The following is a 5,774-nucleotide window of genomic DNA, read 5'->3' on the forward strand; positions in this document are numbered from 1 at the left end:
CTAATATCTAGATAAAGGAGGAGACAAAAAATAGGATCACTGGGAAAGCATGTTAGACTGAAAGGTGAGAAGCAGGAGACAGCTGCTGGCTGGCAAAGTCCTCCATTCTGTTGCCATCCTACCACAGTTCAGATCACACCAAAATATCCCAGCAGTGCACATGAGAGTCATCAACCAGTTGAATGTTCCCTGGTGTAGGCAGTCTGTGTGTTTATTGAGAGATTAGATACTAAACAATATTTGTAATGATGTGTGCTGTTAGTGTAGTGGAATCATGTATCAATCAACAGTGATTTAGCAATCAATGCTCCATGGTTCCTTTCTCCTGCACTGCTGTGGGAGTTAGGCATCTGCTTCCACAGAACTTGTAAAACATACTTGTAAAAGAGGCACTGCAAAATATTAAATCCCAATATCATTTAGGATATGATGCCATACCCATCAGCTACCTTTAGCCATCCATCAGGTTATCTTTATCTCATTGAGTTTTACAGGATTTTTACCATGAGACAAAGAGGGCCATATTACAATTATTGAGGTAGTACTGCAAATACACATCTCCCTCATAAACATTGGATCCACAAACCAAACTGGCAAAAGGCTGGCTGAGAACAGGAACAAAAATGTAACAGTGAGAAAAAGGGATCCGGGCAGCCCATGGGTCCTCTGTCTAGAGAGCTGCAAGACTACACTCCACACAGAACTGACCCATTATTCTACCTCAGTTAGTTTACAGATTTTATTTATTTATTTTAAAGCAAATATAAAGATCTACACAAGCCCCTGTGATACAGCTGAAAGCTACTTGAGGAATTCTCTGTCTGTACTTTCCTTTGGGATAAGTCTTGGAAGTCAAAGAAGCATGGTGGAAGATTACCTTGTGCCTGTGCTGCTTACCACTGCTGCTATAATCCAAGTGTTACAGGACTGGTTCAGCATGAGAAAATTGAGCCTGGAAGTTTTGGCAGATTCTAAATTACTGAACTTGAGATGCTGTGCAGAGAGTGCATCTTTGTCCTAATGCAGTGCTAAAAGAAGAATGAGGGTGGAATCACAGATCAGAACTGGTGGAACTGTTACACCAGTATTGGCTCTTGGTAACCACAACTCTCCATTCTTGATCCCTAATGTATCAGATACCTTCACAGCTGGAAGGCTCCACCAAAAACAAAGGAAAAAAAAGAGAAAAAGGAGGGGAGAGTTACAGAGAAACAACTATGTTTTAAGCTTAAAAAATAATCTTACAAAGGAAGCACCACTAGCCTTTTGCACAGTGGGACAATTATTTGCACCATAGCATTTGCACATAAAGAAAGGTTTGCAGACCTTTGTTGTAGATCTTTGAAAGATCTTCTTTCATGTTTTGCCAAAACAATTTAGTTGCTATTTGAATGTGAAAGAGATCTACCATTAGATATCAAAAATGTAGACTCAGTTGCTACCACAAAGGTTAAGAAATCATTCTGTATAAGGTGGTCTCTCACTTCCTCAGGAATTTCAGCAACACAGTCATTGAAGTGGCTTGTAGCCTTTCCAAGGCCATTAGTGTATCTGCCAGTTTTAATGAAAATTTCAACTTGTGTATCTAAAGCAATAGAAGGAAAAGTATTAGGGTTTATTTGTTCCAGTTTAATAACAAGATACCGCAAACTGAGAAAGTGTGATGATGGTATTTTTGTGCACTCTGGACATGCTGACCTACTTAAGGCAAACTGTTTTCTACCTTTACTTGATCAAAGTGTTGTATTCACAAATACAAGTGTATGAAATATAGAAAAATATTCCTCTGCTGAACCTAACAGTCCCTACCTGTCTATGTACAGATGCAGTGCTACCTGAGAGATTTTATGCAGAAGTAAAATGTCAGCAAGCAAGAAATGGTCTACAGGCACTGCAGGTGAGGTGGCTTAAGTGTGTTCTCCTTTAGGCTGTTGTTTAAAAGGCAAGGGCAGTGACTGTGAGAATGAGGGAAATTCTTTCACAAAATTAGCCAAGCCAAAAAAACCAAATTGGTTTTGTAGAAAGCAATAGAAAATGTTTATCCCAGATTGTTTTTCTTCTCTGGTTACTCACACCAGCTCTAGAGGACTGCAGCAGCCAAGTGGACTGATAGCAAAGGGTGGCAGTGGTGTTAAGTCTGCCTGACCTGTTGTTACTTTGTGAAGCCATGCAGCAGAAGGTGCTTTCCCAAAAAGCATGCTCTAGCTGCCCAGACCTCACCATTTCCACATCATGCAGCACCACGGTCAAATGCTTTGCTGAGTACTGCAATACCAAGACTTAATGTCATTACAGATTTGAAGTATAGTTACACAGGACAAATAACAGTCTTAATAAACTTCCTCTCATGTACATTGTCTTTATACATGCACCCCCTCTTGGAAGGTATTCTGTCTCCACATATTAACAAGTATGTCTTAACTGTTGTCATCGGGTGCAAATTTTCCATTACGTACACAGTCTCAGACTGGCCTGGGTAGCAGCTGTTGTGAACTTCTTGTGGCCACTTCTTGGAAGCATTTGGGAACATGGCATATTTAAGAGCAAGTGTTATCTTGCATTCTCTAGGCTACGCCTAGAATTGAGGCTATACATAAACCTAGATAAACATCAGGTTTGTCTAAAGTGAGTATTTAAATATTCCCTGCAGCTGAATCTGAACTTCAGCTTCTTGTGTACTAGCACAGAGTAACATAAACGTTGTCTACTTAAGATGACTTCTTGTCACTCTGTTGTGAAAGTGTAGTATTTGTTCAGAGTTCTGACAACACTAATAATTCACCTAGGACTAGAAGTACAAAAATGTCTAGAGAAAAATATGTATATTTTAGTAGCTGTGTTTGCAGAAACAGTGTAAAAATTACTTTGGCTAATTAATTTAATATACAGAACCTGGAGCTTAAAGAAACAGTGTTCATAAATCCATTCACAACAAAGAAGAGATGAGACTCCCATTCCTGGGGAGAATACAAGCCACAAAAGTTAAAATAAACTCCTGCTAACCCAGAGATCTCTGCCCAAGTAATCTCAGTTTAAAAAACCCAACCAACCAACAAACCAACCAACCAAAAAAACCCCACCCACAAATGAGGAAACAGCTGCAAATTACCCTTTCCTTTTCAGGACTGTCAGTTTTAGAGATGGCCAATTAAGTCCAGCACTTATTCATACATTTCAGACATCTAAAAGTATGTCCAGGACAGTAAGAATTACCACTTTCACCTGTTCTTCAAATGGACTGCCTTACATCAGTGGACATGAAGCGCAAAATGAACCATGTAATACAATGCTGATAACTTTATATGGACTTGTGCTAAGTAGGATGTTTAGGTCAACAGATCTATCTGTTGGAAGCAACAATCTCCAAGCCAAGTATCGCAACACTCCTTCAGCTTCCAGACAACATATTTGCTGAACTGCTCCCTAGCTGGCAAATACAACTTCTCAAGCCTGGACAATTACAGGCCACAAATACCATAACCTGCAGTAAGTAGCCACCTCTCTCTCACTTCCTGTTACCCTAATTCCCTGAGCCTGAATGCCCCCCTCAACCTGCACTGCAGCTACCCCCCATGCTTTTGCATCTGGCTGCCTCATTTTCTGCACACTGCTTTCCATAATCCACACAGAATGATCCAGGCTGGAAAAGACCTCTGAGATCAAGTCCAACCTTTGACCAATCACCACCTTGGCACTAAGTGCCACATTGGAACACAACACCTTCAGGGATGGCGACTCCACCACCTCTCTGGGCAGGGAATCCACTCCAATGTTTCACGCTTTCTGTCAAGAGATCAGAATGTCTGACCTGAATCTCCCCAGGCACAGCTTGAGGCCATGGTCCTTTTGTATCACTTACTGTCTGGGAGAGGAGACTAACTCTCAGTTCTCTACAGCCTCATTCAGGCACTTGTAGAGCAATGCAGTCACCCCTTTTCTCCAGGCTAAACCCCCTCAGCTCCCTCTGACATCCCACACAGGGCTTATGCTCCAGACCCTTCCCCAGCTCCATTGCCCTTCTCTGGACACAATCCAGAGCCTCAATGTCTTTCTCAAACTCACGAGCCCAAAACTGGACACAAGATTCAAGGTGTGGCTCTCCAGTGCTGAGTACAACAGAACAATCACTGAACTTGCTGGCCACACTATCCTTGATCCAAGCCAGGCTGCCACTGGCCTTTTTGGCTACCTGGGCTCACTCCTGGCTCATGTTCAGCTTGTGGACCAGCATCCCAGGTCCTTTTCTGCCAGGGAGCTTTCCAGCCATTCTGCCCCCAGCCTGTAGCACAGTCTGGGGTTGCTGCGACCCAAGTGCAGGACTTGACACTTCACCTTATTGAACCTCTGCCCATCAATCCAGCCAGTCCAGAACGTTCCTACTCTCCTGCAGAACACTCCCACCCATCTTGGCATCACCTGCGAGCTTGCTAAGGGTGCACTCAATCCCCTCATCCAGATCACTGATAGACATGGAAAGGACTGGCCCCAGTGCCAAGTCCTTGGGAACCTCTTGAGACCAGCCAACCGCTGGATGTGGCACCATTCTCCTCCACCCTCTGGGGCCATATATCCAGACTGTTTTTTTTATTCCCCTCCACCCTCTGGGGCCATATATCCAGACTGTTTTTTTATTCAGTGAAGAGTGCACCAGACCAAACCACAGGACTGCCACCTTTTCCAGGAGAATGCCATGGGAAACAGTATCTATCACAGGCCTTGCTGCAGTCCAGGTAGGCAAGATCCACAGCCTTTCCCTCTCCCACTACATGGGTCATGGGATGAGATCAGGCAAGTCAGGCAGGACTTGCCTTTCCTAAACGCAATGCTGCTGGGGCCTGTTTCCTTGGTTGTCCTGTGTGTGTGATGGCACCCAAGATAGCTGCTCCATAACCACCCTGGGCACCAAGGTCAGGCCAATAGGCCTGTAGCTCCCTGGATCCTCCTTGCAGTCCTTGTGCCTGGATGTCACACTGGTTAACCATGTTTTGAATGAACAAAACCAAAATTAAATATACCGACAGTTCTTTATCTTGAGATACTGGGACTTTGGTTTAGAGAAAACAATTTTCCTAACATTTCCTCATTTGTCTGGATCACCAATAAATACTGATAAATTCATCAGAGTTGAAAGATTTGGCTTCAGTGTTTCAGCTACTCTGCTTTCAATTTACTAAGAATTTTCAATTGCAATTTATGGATAAGACATCATGGATTCAATGGTATTGAGCAATAACCAGTTAGAACTTGTTTTGTCACCAATTTCTCCTGGCATATTCTATCAAACTTTTAAGATTTGTGCTGGTGTTTCTATTAACTAGTTGTTATTAGTTGCTGGTATTAACACTCAGAAAGAGCTAATGCAATTACACTTGATACACTTACCCTTCTTAAAATCATGACAAACTCTTTCGCTGGCCTTCCCTGACAATCAGGATGAAAATTTGCTGCAAGGGCTTTGTGGCTGTATTCCTTTTGCTGTGGCAAACATCAACATTCACACAGCCACTTGCCAGAAAACTAAACAAAGTCAATAGTGTTTCTCTTATTCAACCATCTCACCACAACTCCAGCAAGTGACAAGGATGGCACAAGATAAAGCTGGACTACCCACCCTGCTTAGCCACCCCATATAACCACATACTGATTCTCACAAAAGACAAAGCTCCTGAAAGACAGGTAAAAGCCGACTTTATTATCCACATCCCGGTATCAAGTATTGCTTAAACTACATTCCAAAGTGACACAAGATGCAGAATGAAAGACAAGAAACCACA

This window comes from Taeniopygia guttata, chromosome 2 (assembly GCF_048771995.1).
Source record: "Taeniopygia guttata chromosome 2, bTaeGut7.mat, whole genome shotgun sequence".
Lineage (NCBI taxonomy): Eukaryota > Metazoa > Chordata > Aves > Passeriformes > Estrildidae > Taeniopygia > Taeniopygia guttata.